Source organism: Dermacentor andersoni, chromosome 9 (genome assembly GCF_023375885.2).
Source record: "Dermacentor andersoni chromosome 9, qqDerAnde1_hic_scaffold, whole genome shotgun sequence".
Taxonomy (NCBI): Eukaryota; Metazoa; Arthropoda; class Arachnida; order Ixodida; family Ixodidae; genus Dermacentor; species Dermacentor andersoni.
In genome coordinates, this window is record NC_092822.1 from 116322208 (window position 1) to 116336664 (window position 14457).

The following is a 14457-nucleotide window of genomic DNA, read 5'->3' on the forward strand; positions in this document are numbered from 1 at the left end:
GGCTGCTCTGAATGCTGCTTTCTCTACTGCCTACTATTGTCTTGCCGCAAACTAACCCGGCAGCAACGACAACCACAATTACCAGCTCTGTTTCTGACACTAACAAAAGCCTGGCAAAACTCAGAAGAAGAAAGTCCCGCACTCACCGAACCTCGCAGCCAAGAATTCAGCGCAGTCGTTCCGCTGCAGGCAACCAGTCATCACACAGGGCTCGTTGCACTGCTCCCGGATGGTCGTTGTGCTGCTCAGCATACAGTCAACTGCATGTCTTCGCTGCTGGCCTCCGTTGTCGCGATCTCACCGCTGGCAGACAGTTGTTGCAATCGCACCGCTGGCACGAGTTGTTGCACCTGGGTCGCAAGCCCCAAGGGTAGCGTTGGCCTGGCGGCCTGGGGCACAACTGGAAGCATCCGAAGGTCCTGGCAAAGCATGAGTCGACTGCTAACAGAACAACTTGTTTATTCTAGCATCGCAAAAGAGCGGGCGGTCAGGTTGACCGAAGTGGAGAGACGGGAGAGCACGTCCCTTACAAAAAAAATTGTTGAAAGGTTATTGACGTATCATTGTTCAACGTCAACAAATGACCTTGAAAGATCATCGAGGAATTGTTGAAACATCATTGAGGAAATTGTTGACAAGTGTTGATAATTGGCCCGCGACATTCACCAGAAACATCATTGTGGCCTCTCAATTTGAAAGATCATTGGCATATCGTTGAAACTATGGTGTACTTCAATGCTGAAAGCCCATTGAAGCATTGTTGAAGATGTGTTGTTTGTCAATGTTGAAACCCAATTGACGTATTGTTGAAATGTGTTGTTTGTCAATGTTGAAAGCCCATTGAAGCATTGTTGAAGCTCAAAATTGAAAGCCCATTGAGGTATTGTTGAAATGTGTTGTTTGTCAATGTTGAAAGCCCATTGAAGCATTGTTGAAGATGTGTTCAGTCTCAAAATTGAAAGCCCATTGACGTATTGTTGAAATGTGTTGTTCGTCAATATTGAAAGCCCATGGAAGAATTGTTGCAGATCTGTTGAACATCAACACAAATTATGTTGAAATCCCTTTATGCCCCACTGGGTATTTAGCAGTTTAAACCTGCACTTACCTTAAGATACTGCTGAGCTATGTTGCATATAATTACTTTGATGTCACGTTGGTATGTTTGCTGTGAGAGGATAGGGATAAAATTTAAATACAGCCGTTTTGTATCGCAGGCCTCTGTCACCCTGGGCTCAAAACATGCTCCTAGATTGGCTGTAATAAGACATATTGCAAAACTGCTAGCAGTACTATTATGCCACTTTTTTCAATTGTCAGAGTGAATGGTCCTCCACAAAACTAAGAGTGCTGAACTGATGCAGACAAAAACCATTTTTCTAGGTGAACTGTTTATTTGTAACCAAACATCTGTGTAAATGTACAACCATTTGTAGTTTGAGAACATCAGAAACTTAAAAACTATTGCACAGTACAAACTTCCTGCAGCTTGACACCATAACGAAATTGAATACTGAAGGTGTAGTATGTGTGGCCTTCAAGTAAAACACATTTCCCAAAAGAAATAAATTTAAAAAAATAAATACCTAAATAAATAAATGTAGAAGCAGACTGACATGACTGTCAATAAGAACACTCAAAAAGGTACTTGCTTTCTCTATTAGGGAGCCAGTGGTACTATTACCATGGCACGATTTGCTTGAGCCCACCGCACTCAAATGAGACCTGATATGCAGGGTGGTTATCTTTAAGTTTCATGGAATTTATTAAACACGGGCTGTTGCAGCTAACATAATTCTAGATACAGAGTGCCAAACATTACTTGCATGAGAAATCAAGACACCATAGTCAGCTGATTAAGAAAAACTCAGTTCCTAATAAAGTTTTTACGAATTGTAGACGGTAATTTTACAAGGTGTATGCACTAAGAACGAACTTCCAGAATGACACCAGTAACGAGACACATGCCATCAAACTGGCTGTAGAAATGCACTGCTGTAGCACTTTTTTGTTAACAAAACGCACTGTTATGCATTGAAGCACAAAAGTAACCGGAATGCCCATGTATTTCTCTCACATTTATGAAAAAATCTCGCAACTGGTAACACCCTGGAAATTAATTTCAAGTGAATATGTCTTTCAACCTCACTGGCTACAATTTGCAAACTGAAATATGTGCCGTGATGTTTAAGTGAATTAATAAATTTATGAGAATCAGTTTAATGTTTCCATTTCTTGTGCTAGTAATGTCCACCTCTGAATAATCCAGCTCAAGAAGAAAAGTTATGCTACCTGGCACAGACAACTTTAAAAAAATCTGTAAAACTGAAAAAGGACCACTGTACAATCCTTATTTGTTGGTTGAATAGTGTGTGCCAATTTCAGTAAACCTTACATACTTCTGAAATATGGCAATCACAATAAGTGATGCTTATGGGAGCAGTTTATTATGCTGCATTGCAGCTGCATTGCAGTTGCGTTTTCTGCCATGATAACGTTCCTGCGCAGGTCATTCCATATCAAGCGACTTATTCATATTAACTACTTCAGATTTTTATATGAAAAAAAAAACTATTAGTGATGTGCTGGAATAAAACAAAGTTACTCCTTTTGTGAGTTCAATTTTATTCACTGTCACAAAAAATAACGAAAGAATTCAGAAAAAGATATGGTTTCATGCAAACATGAAAGGCACATCATTGCCATGACCGGAGATTTTTTGTTGCATTTTAAATTTAAGCCGACTTATACCTAATAATTTTTACTCATGTATTTTAGATAGCAATAAACCATGTTTACAAAGCTATGTAAAATGCAGTTTTTACTGAACTCTGACAATGGCGCAGATGCACTTGCAGGTGTGCGATTCCATGCCGAATCGACCAGTGTTTTTTGACACCACACATATAGCTGAAACATTGCCATGTGTTTACTAGAGTTCAAAACTCGTTGCCCACTTTTATTAATTTTTGCCAGATATTTTGTAGCATTTTGGTGACAGTTTAGTTTTCCTGCTCAGCTGAGCTAGAGGACATCAATCAACATTCTTTTTCAAATGCACATTGTATTGATCGAGGCCTTCAAATGGTGTGCGTGCAAATACGGTGAAGTGATGCAACTGCCAAAATAGCCAATTTTTCAAATATTTGAATACTTCAATTGCTTTTGACACCGGCAAAAATGAGTCAAATTGCAATCCGTTAGATTTTTTTTCGTAACGAAAAATTCACAGGACAGAACTTAAATACAGAATGGTAGCCCAAGTGACATAGTATAGCAAAAAAATATGTGCAGCTTTGAAGGTTCAGCTGATCGCCTGTAAAAAAAAAACAAATTCTAATCTTTTGCAAGAAGCTTCATGTTGAAGGAAAAAACAGCTTTCGTAGTTGGCCAAAAAATATGTGATACATTATTGGATAGCTCTACATGTCTACTATGCATGTGTGAAGTTAAAGAAGGCATTATTTTTAAATGCGAGAAATTCTTTTTTGAAATTTTGTCAGCACCGACTTTTCTCGGATGTGCGCACAGCTTGCCGGCTGGGAATGCACACGACAAAGCTGGCTTTGTCTCCACACAGATGACAGAGAAGCGGTGTTAGGGTCTGCATTTTATTGCCAAGGGCCACATGCTCTAACGCAACGAGGCTTGTGTTTGGTGTGGGCCAGGTAAACCATACAGCCATTGCACATAAACTGTCAATACAAGGTCTGTTAGAAAAGTATCTGACCTTTGGCTGAAGAAAAAAAAACTGGCATAACTGGAGCGTTGGAAACCTAATCACCCTCAAAGTAGTCTCCTTGGGACTCCAGTCACTTCTCCCAGCAGTGCTGCCATTGTTAGAAGCATTCCGAGAAGGCCTCTTTCAGAACGGAGTTTAGCTCAGCTGTCGTTGCAGCCATAATGTCTTCTCTTGTCTGAAATCGCGCTTCTTTCAATGGCCTCTTGATTTTGGGAAACAGCCAGAAGTCGCAGGGGGCCACATCAGGAGAGTAAGGAGCCTGTCGAACTACAGGAGTCTGGTTATTCGCCAAAAAAGCCTGAATCAAGTGCGAGAAAAGCATTGTCGTCATGGATGCGCCAATTTCCTGTTGACAACTTCGGTATCTTGCGCCACACAGCATCACAGAGGCCATGGAGGACATCCCTGTAGTAGTCTTTAGTGATTGTTTGACCCTGTGGTGTGTACCCGTGGTGTACCACACTGCGGAAGTCAAAGAAAGCAGTCAGCAACACTTTAACGTTGATGCGCACTTAGCAGTCTTTGGTTAGTGAAGTGTAATGCTTCCACTGTAATGACTGGGATTTGGTTTCCGGGTCGTAAACATACCCCCAAGACTTGTCACCAGTGATTATGGTGTTCATGAAGTTGGGGTCACTGTTTGTGGAATCCAGCATGTCTGTGAGACTTCAACACGAAGTTGCTTTAGCTCCATCATGAGCAGTTTGGGAACGAATTTCGGTGCAACTCTCTTCATGGCCAAATCTTCAGTGATAATGGAATGTGGATAAAATGTGCTGATGCCCACCTCTACCACAATTTCTTGGATAGTCACACGACAGTCCCGCATCACCACGGGGTTCACTTCGGCAATGACCTGGTCATTTCGGCATGTTGATGGCCGATTGGAGCATGGCTCGCTCTCCACCGATGCGTGGCCGTCTTTAAACTGGTTGTACCACTCCTTAATCTGTGTGCTGCTCATAGCATAGTCACCAAAAGCAGTCTGAATGTTCGGAATGGTTTCCACTTGGCTGTCGCCCAGTTTCTGGCAAAATTTGATGCAGTAGCACTGCTCCAGTCACTCCGCCATTTTCCTTGCAATAAAAAACCGACGAGAGCACTGTGTACTACCTCATTCAAATGCTGCGTCCCAGCAAGTCACGCTATTGGCAGGCAGGAAAAAATTCGTGCATGCGCACAAAGGTTCAAGGGCGGCTGATGAAAATGCACTTGTTACATATTCATCAGGTGTTCGTAAAAAAAGGTCAAATACTTTTCTAACAGACCTCGTACGTATTAAATACGTGAGGGAATCCTGCAGTGCTAAAAGATATGGTTCGTGCAGTTTACAAAAAGAAATATCAGCTATTATGTAGACAGTAAATCCAGAAAGAGCACTGATATTGTTTATACAAAGCCTTTAAAAGGGCATGTCGCAGTGCAATGCAACATAGAGGGAGCAGGACACTTTGTGCCCTGCTCCCTGAAGCCCAATGACGATGCAAGTAGAAAACACCTTCATAATTAGGACTGAAAACCTACATGAGTACGAACAAATTCTTGTGGTGTTGTTTGCTACCACTGTTTTAGAGCCGGAACATGCTCATCTATAAGTCATATGTGCCATGTTTAGTCTGATGTGGTCAGACACCATTGGCAACCACTTCTTGTGTTCATGTTAAAAAAATACGAATTGAGACTGCAGCTGCAGCGCTAGACGTCACCTGCCTTCGCAATGATAAAAAAGGCAGTCAGTTTGTTGAATAGTTCTTATGGCTAATTATATTAACAATATTTCCTTACTAGATGACATGGCTTCATATATTTATGCTATATTTATGCTGTATGTGTGATCCACAAATCAACATTATAAAAAATAATTTATCGCACTTAAACAATAATACCTTTTTGTTACTTGTCACATGTATAGCAGACATGTAGGGCTGTGTAACGATGGGCGACATATACTTTTGTGCCAACCACCCAAGCTAATTTTTTTACCTTCAACACGAAGCTTCTTGCAAAAAATTTGAACTTTACAGTTTTTTAGCTGATCATCTGAACCTCTAAGGCTTGAAATATTTTGCAGCTATCCTAAGTCAACCAGTCTGATTTTATATTTATTTTGTGCCTTCTGTATTTCCCTATGTTAGAAGAAAATTCAAACTTTGCAAATTTTGGCACTCACACCACTTCAGTCTCTTGACATGAACACCATCTGAATATTTGGATCATACAATTTCCCTTTCAGAAGAAACGTGTATCAGTGCCTTCTAGCTTAGCTGGGCAAGAACAATAAATTTTTGCCAAAGTTCAAAAAAATTTTTGCGAAGGAAAATAAATAGGGAGCAAGAGTTTGGAGCTTCAACTATATCTGTGATGGTCAAAAGAACGTTGGTTGGTTGCCCTAGAACGACTCAAGTGTATGTACGAAAGCAAATTTTCTCATTGTACCTACTCAAAATCAAGCAAACTTGAAATGGTTTGCCATAATGGAACAGTTCTTGACAAAATTGGGTGGTTTGGCATGAAATGGCTTAAGATACTTAAAAAATATACTAATAAGGAAACACTTTCCTTACTAGAACCATACCAAAAACTAACATAAAAATGTAGTGAACTATAACAAAGCACAGCACTTGTATTCTGGATTGAGCAATCCAATGTGGACCTCTCAGGAGACTAGCATAATTAACATAAATAAAATTAACATAAAAATGTGAAGGCATAGAAAGGCACAACATTTGTAAGCTCATTTGAGAAATCCAAATTGGGCCCTTCAGGAGACTAACACAGAACATAAAAATGTCGAGAGTTACAAAAGCACAACACTTGTGTTTTGGTTTGAGCTGTCCAACTTGGGCTCTTGAGAGGTTATTGGTCCCATGCGAGAAGCGAGGCCACAGTTCTTTACATAGGGCATGTTGGTACCAGGCAATTTGCGACACGTGAAGCCTGCAAAAACAAGAAGCCAGAACAAGTTTTAAAAAGCACCTTCAAATGCAAAAGAATGGCATGCAATCTGCCCTCGTTATAACGAAATTGATTTATGTATTTGTGTTGCTTTAGTCCAACTTTCCACGGGTACAGCTTTACAGCATGACCATTTAAATTTATTCAGTGCGGCACAGGACTCCACTAAGTGTCAAATGCAGGAAAGGGCAAAGAGGAACAAAACACTGTAGCAAAATAACTTTATGAATATCCTCAATGTCAAAGATGTGAGCTTTGCTTGCTGAGAAACGAAATGGTGAAACAAATTCATGTCGTTCATAAATAAACCTGAACTGACAACTAAAATTATTTCTTGTAACTTTCATAATTAAAATTTGCTGCACTTCACTGTGCTTTTCCATGCTCCAAATACGATACTGTCATGTCACTACAACTGAGTGTAGCTTCATTTGATGTTAGGTTTCCTGAGTTCACATGCAATCGGAATGTACTTCTCGCCTTACAATGACTTAAGACTTTCTACATTAAAGAAGACACTGCTTATAGTGAAGTATGTTTTCTGCCTCGACGACTCAATTACTGTTCTAATGAGGATTCCGTGTAGTGCACCAAGCTGCTTAGCATGACACATGCAGAATGTGACAGAGACGAAGAAATGCCGTCTTTTAAGAGCCATATGCGATAGGACTGACTTCTTTAACCCTTTTAGGGTTCACTGCCGTACATCTGTGGCTGTGATGGAACGTTCTGAAAAAAATTTGCCTTTTCAGAACAAAGTGTTGCCTAGCATCCCACTGGAGGTGCTGCAACCTTCTGAGACTTCTAGAAAATATTCTTATAGTGCTGTCGCTCCTTGGGTTTCTCCAAAACTGATTTTTCACCTAGCTCCTTGGTGTCTGTCATTGCAGTAATTTGGGAGTGTTGCCACAAGTTTTTTGTAAGTTTCATTACACAAAAAAATTATGCTGCTTTATCCTGCATAAAAAAATAAAACATGTAAAACTGCAAATACTGAAATGGTATTGCCACTTTATTGTTATTTAAAAATATTATTTACCAGTTTATTTTCTCGGAATGTCACTCTGAAGAACTTAAATCTGCAATAAAAATATTAAGGGTGCGCGAAAAGTGATTTTTGAGGCTGAACCGAATAATGCTAGAAGCAAATCAAATAATGGATAGTTTCTGAATAATGAACAGCTGATATCACAATTAATGTAAGATGAGGCTCACATCCTAGTATTATTAAAGTTAGCAAGTTTCTGTCATTGTTATGTTATGAAAAGCTGTTTATTAAAAGCACAAATGGAGCAGCAGAAAGTTTCGTCACATGCACAGGACTCTTCAGTAAGCATAAATGATTGCTGTACAGCCTCTAAAGTACAGCTACTGAAGTAACGTAGCCTGGTCTGCTATTAGAAGTTGTTACGTTTTATGTCTACACTATGTTATTGGAAGCGAGAATTTACCGTACTTTGGCTCAAATTTCATGTTTTATTGGTGTTTCGAAATATTAGAATACTCGCATTTATAAATAGTGACCATTCAAAGACTAAATTGAATAGGACACTATTCAATTCGAAAATTTTGAGCATTTGCACACCACAAAAAATACATAACTCCTAAATTAGAGAGGCATATTTCTCCCCAAAATGTGATCCTCAACGGGCTAAACAAGAGTGACAGAAAAGCCCATTCATCTTTTTGATTAATTTAAGCCCATAATCTACTTGGCAATGGTTCATAATAACCCTGTTAACAGGTAGGTGAAGTAAGGAAGCAGGAATCAATTCTAACAATTTCAGAATGGGAGTAGTGGACATGTCCGATGGTCTGTAAGAAGCTTTATACATTAGGCCCCAAGAGCCTATTCTCAATTTATTGAAGTATATGGGGAAAAGCCACATAAATATTTTTTTCATATCTTAGAATACACATAAATATTTTTTTCATATCTTAGAATACAAAGTGATAAAGTGTGCGTTAATAAATACGAGTCATAGGTTAAGTGCTTAGAATGAGTAAGCGCCCAATAAACGTAGTACTGTTGACAGCAATGCTTGCAACTCTGTCCCTGTTGTTTCTTTGATTGAAACAACCAAAAGAAAATTGCCACACCACTCAGGTTCCCTCTGCTAAAAGGCTGCTGTCTGGCATCACATGGACCTCCTTCAATATAGGAGCAACCTTAATTCAATGTGGTCTGTTAAAATTGGTGAAACTACTGTTTCACATCTCAGAACCTGGAGAGCTGTTTTAACTTCTGCAATTTGGTGAACATGCTCCTGCTCGAGCTGAGCAGTAACCACACTAGAGCATACCTTCTCCGCAATTCGCGTATTAGAATAACTTTTCAGGCTAACATGTCCTCCATGCCAATAGATTTGGAGCGTGCTTCACAGACAACTATTCCTTGCAATGACAGCCAAGTAACACTGCTAATGCGCAAATGCAGCTCATTTTATGTGGTGGAGCCTCTAAAAACTTTCAGCAGTGAAGGCAGCTCTTAAATTTTAGAAGCATTTGAGTATGGCGGCATTACGCACTTAAGATCGTACGAACAGTCAATCCAAATAGTAGGCTATTGTCGCATACAATTGCACACATGGGCTACTTGAAAGTCGTTTGTTATGCCAATGGCAAGTTCATAATTTTAGAAAAAAATGTGAATGTAAAAATGCAACCAGACAGGATATATGGTACTTGCCTATAACAGCACTGACCCTGGTGGGGTCAAGAGCCTTTTTTGCCCCTTGGTGTTATTTCCAAAGCCCAAATGGCCCATGAGCTCCTCCTCTGTGAACACATGGTGAAGCAAGGCCCTTGCAAACTTTCCTGGTCTACCATGGCAGGCCATGGTAAACTGTGCCAGGATAACCTTCTCAATGTGCACTCCTTCAACCTATGTGAACCTGCATGTTTAAGTAAATGTTAGCAAAACAGTTTTAAGCATTTCAAGCACATTCACACAACAGCCCTACTGCAAATAAATTACAAAAGTACCTGTTGCAAATCTAGATTGCTAAACTTGACTTCTTACAAGCTTCTTATGCTGTCTGGACGCCACATGTTTCAGAAAAACAATCCAGCACAAACAAGAATAATAAGCCAAAGTATCCAAACATATAGTACTTGAAAAAGGGGAGTACCAGCGAAACACAAATGACACGCACACAAGGAAACGGCATTAGACACGGACGGACGTTGGGACGGACCAGCGTCCGTCCCTGTCTAACGCCTTTTACGTGTGTGCGCGTCCTTTGTTTTGCTGGTACCCCCCTTTTTCAAGTTCATCACGCACCAACTGGCCCAAGAGCTTGCGCTAATGCACATCTAGTACTATTTATTGTGATTACCATTTTTAGGATACTTCATATTTTCAGGTGTTTGTCTCTATTTTCCCATCCAATTGTGTCAATAGGTAGTCCATGGTCTAATGGGGAGATTGGGCTGCTATGTTAAGGGAAGAGTTCAAAATCAACCGTTGGAACAGCTTGGGTGACTGGGTATGCGACCCTGGGCATATGCCACTTTTCAATGAATCTCCTTCCCGCTATCTTGGGCAACTGCTGCTGCTTGTGTTGGCAAGCAGCATTAGGAGCTCAAAGAGGGACATGATTGTCGATCATTACTAAGATTACCACTACACGTCACGTTAGCTTGCTGTGCTGCAGAAGTAATATGCGAGATTCCACTCCACTGTATGAAATGTACATAAGCTGCAAGGACAGTATGTGCCAACCACCACCTCAATTAAATTAATCGACTCGCAAAGCACAGGCTGCACAAGATCACGGAGTGAACTCAGAAGTTTGTGCACAGTCAGTTGATGTCCACGTCAGGGACCTCTAGGGAAACTCAGTCATTTCCTCGATGTGCATCATCGTGCCGTCATACATTGTATTACAATTCTGTCTGTCTCGTACCACCGTTCTAATAGTCATCATGTATCACCACAATTCAAAATATAAATAGACACTTATATCTACTCTTTATTTAAATCTTTATGGAGAATACTTTGAGCATGAGTTTTTGCAAACATCATGAATTCTACAGCTTAAAGGTGCACTAAAGCAAAATTAAATTAATTAAATTCTGGCGTATTAAGTGCCAAAACGATAATCTGATGTTTAGGCACGCCTTAGTGGGGAACTCTGGACTAATTTTTACCAAATCAGGCTGCAAGGTACCTGGGCAGTTTTGTATTTCACCTCCATCAAAATGCGGCTGTTTGATCCTGTGACCTCGTGCTTAGCGGAGCTGTGCCAACACCCCTAAGCAACTATGGCATGAAAGCACTAAAGAGAAAAATTATTTTAGATGTATCTGTACATGACCTTCCTACAATTCAAGAGATTCACTCATACCGTGACAAGAGGCTGAGTAAACTGTAAAAGCAGCAAGAGGAAAGATTGGTGGCAGTGCTGCCTTGAAGTTACCACACCCGCTTGCTGTGACGTCATGGATTTTGATGATGTCTGTTGAGGTGTAGCAATTTTTTTTACAAATAAAGATGTTCTTCATCGTATTCCAAAAACCCAAAATAAAAAGCGTCAGGAACTTTTACAGAACCAATACAGCCCAAGTTTGAAAAAATACTTGGAATCCATGATGTGACAATGAGGTGTCAGCACAAAGATTTTGGGGCGATACTCGGAAAATTGAACTTTGAGCTTTATTTTCTCTAATAATCAAACAACTACCAAGAAAGTTACAGAAGTAGTTATTTAAGACAATGCTTTATTTTAAATTCATTTAAGGTGTCATTAGTGTCCCCTTAATACAAAACAAGGAATGAACTTGGCTGCGTAATAGGTTAACATGCATCAGTGGTTCTCATTAAGGTAGGATTATCAGTATAGCAAAGGGCATGCACTGGCTGCTCCAGAGGGGAGCCCTTCCACTTCCCCTCAACCTCCCAATTTCCAATTTGTTTATGAGCAGTGATGCAATTTCTGTATCTTAACGAGACATAATGCCAAGGAGATTAAAAATGCCATGCTGGCTACAGCATGTGGTGACCGGCACTTCACACCGTCCAGCTCGGCATCAATCTTTTTGGAATTTGGCCCTTGAAATGCAGAAAGCCCCGATCGCTGCTCGTTCTTCAGCCAACTTTCTCAAAGGGTGCTGCTGTTCTGGTTTGATACCTCTAGCTGTGCACTGCTGTATGACGTAGGTCATAATACCTTCGTTCTGGTAAAACTAGAAAGATGTGCACTCTAGTTAGTTAGAGGGGCGTTCAGAAACTTAGTGTGCACTAAGGTCCACACTAAGTTTCTGAACGCCCCTCTCATATCAGGCATATACACTGAAAACGGCACATTCCGCGTTTAATATGTTCACAAGTGACAATGAAATTCACTCCCAGTCCCGGTGCAGTTGCAAAGTCTTTAAGCTGAGTGCTTAAAGGCACCATGTCTCCTAATGAAGGCACTCTGCACCAATTGATCACTGGAGCAAATGCGTTGCAGTTGCATCAGCAATGTTGTTGTTTTTTCTGCTTCCTGCAATACATTTTCACGGTATCACTGTATTTGATCATCGTGACGCTACAGAATGGATGGCCAAAGAATTCACTTATACCGTTCCAGCTGGGGCCTCTCCCAGCTCATTTTGAATCTGAAAAAAGATGTCACTATTAAAACGTGAAGCCACGATGCAGCAAAAGCGACAATCAAAAGAGCTACATGGACCATTAGGCTGACATAAATGGACGGATACAAATGACTAGTCATTGAATACACTAAAGTGTGGCCGCTCTTGCCAATGGCAGTGTGAGCTTGTCAAAAAATTTATTTCACATTCCTCTAGTTACTTTAACCATTATTTCCACGCATCTACTTAACTGTTATGGCCACATATTAAAGGCAGCTCCTTCATATAAAACCAGTGTTACATTCTTTTACTCCCCGTCTACCTGATGCTACTGAAGTTTTGCTTACTCTCAAAGAAAGAATTTCACAGAACTGCTCTTTCGACAAAGCATTATTCCAAGCTTGTGGCAAAGCGTCGTGATTTAGTTCACAACGATGCGCTCCCCTTTCAATCTGTTCACTCTATAGTGCTCTGATTCAAAGCAAAAATTGCTTTTCGACATAACTAGCTACTTCTATAGTCACAAGAAACAATGCTAATTATTGATGTTTATGTTGCCGATAACGTATACATGCCGCCTCGAAACACAGTGGGACGACAACGCAGATATGCCAGGCATCTCGTTCCTTTACTGATTTTGAAACTATTGTTAAATCAGTTACTGAAGTGCGAAAAGCTGCAATTTCACGAAATTACATTATTTTGAATGTTGTAGGACCTGGAGTGCCATGAAATCTGCCTTTCCGTGAATGCAAAGAGCGCCTACGCGAAGCCGTTTGGGCGAAGCACTCGATGGCGACGAACGGAGATGAAAAAATAAAGTTGAATGCGCGCGACCTGGGGGAAAACAAAACGCACGCGGTTGGCAAGGCGTATAAGTCGATGATTTCGCAGCACTCTGTGGCATCAACCCTATTGTATCTCACGTATCGCATGTACACCCTTGAAATTCTTTATTATTATTGCGCGACAGCCTCCTCTGTGTTTTCCGATCGCGCGAACATCGGCCGCACGGCGTGTCAGATAGTGGCCTTGAAGCACCGCGGAGTCGCTCGATCCTGAAGGGAACAGCGCAACAGAATACACTTTCGCCAATCCCACCGCACCCCCCCCCCCCCCCCCCCTTTTGCTGAAAGCTCGCTCACACGCCTTGTACTAGCGTGGCGCAAACGAAATATCTTCGATTACAGTACAGATCGGATGGTTTCACGTCGCATTGTTTTGCGCTCATTAATAAGGCTAACTCAATCGGTCCTCGAACACCGTATCAGAAATCATGGCGTACAACATGCCCTGTTTTAGGTGGCACCACATAGCTGCCTTACGTCACCACAAGCGGAGTGTAAAGTTAAACCAGGACAAAACTCCACGTTATCTACCACAAATCTAGTGCTGTACAACCCATTCTCGCAACGGAAGGATAGTACTAGGAATGAAAACTAGAAAAGACGCGCGCGGAAGACACGCACAAGCGCTGAAATCATTTCCCCGCTTCCGTTCACCGCGTCGCAATGGACGAACAAGGGGAATTCGAAACACTCACTCACCCTTGATGTCGCTGAGTCGGAGGCGATCATGGCGATCTTCGAGGCAACAAGTCCATAAAAAGCGAGCAACACGCAGGAATATTCCAAAGATGTCACAGCGAAGCACACAAAGAACACAGAAAACGCAGGAAACTCTCAAGCTTACGGCGTGCACGAACTCGCCGGAATGCGCCAAGCAGCAACATCGCAAACGCGCAATCATACATGTACACTCATACAAATACACGCTTATATTATCATAAATTGTACCATTGGATAACAAATTATGTAATCTCATGTTATTACTGAACAATTGTGGCGATTTGCAAGTGTATAAAAGTTTCTTGCTTCGCTTTTTTGATGAACTACTTTCTTTAGCGCAGTAACGCTGTGCACCGGCCGGAGCTAATGGCATGCGCGGGAAAAGGCGCCAAATTCAAACGTCACAAACGCCGCGCTAATTTGTGCGCGCAAAGTTTTCGTCGTTTGGATTTAAAAAAAAAAAGTAATGCGTGCCGCAACCATGCGAACTGAACTATTGACCAGAAAAGTACAGAAACGTCGCTGTTTGTGCTTCTTATTTCGACGTCATGGCAAACTGCGGGCGGTCTGTCGTCCCATTCTTTAAACATTTGTGCGTGTGCTCCTGCGCTG

At 41.1% G+C, this 14457-nt stretch overlaps 1 long non-coding RNA gene across 1 annotated transcript; it reads right to left on the reverse strand.

Moving 5' to 3' along the window:
• Positions 1–1374: 1374 nt before the first annotated feature.
• On the reverse strand, positions 1375–14089 carry LOC126529632 (uncharacterized). The gene is made up of 4 exons (XR_007599275.3): positions 13825–14089; positions 12266–12301; positions 9387–9591; positions 1375–6679 (listed from the first exon to the last, which is right to left on the reverse strand). It is a non-coding gene; the product is annotated as an uncharacterized lncRNA (long non-coding RNA).
• Between the last annotated feature and the right edge of the window lie 368 nt (positions 14090–14457).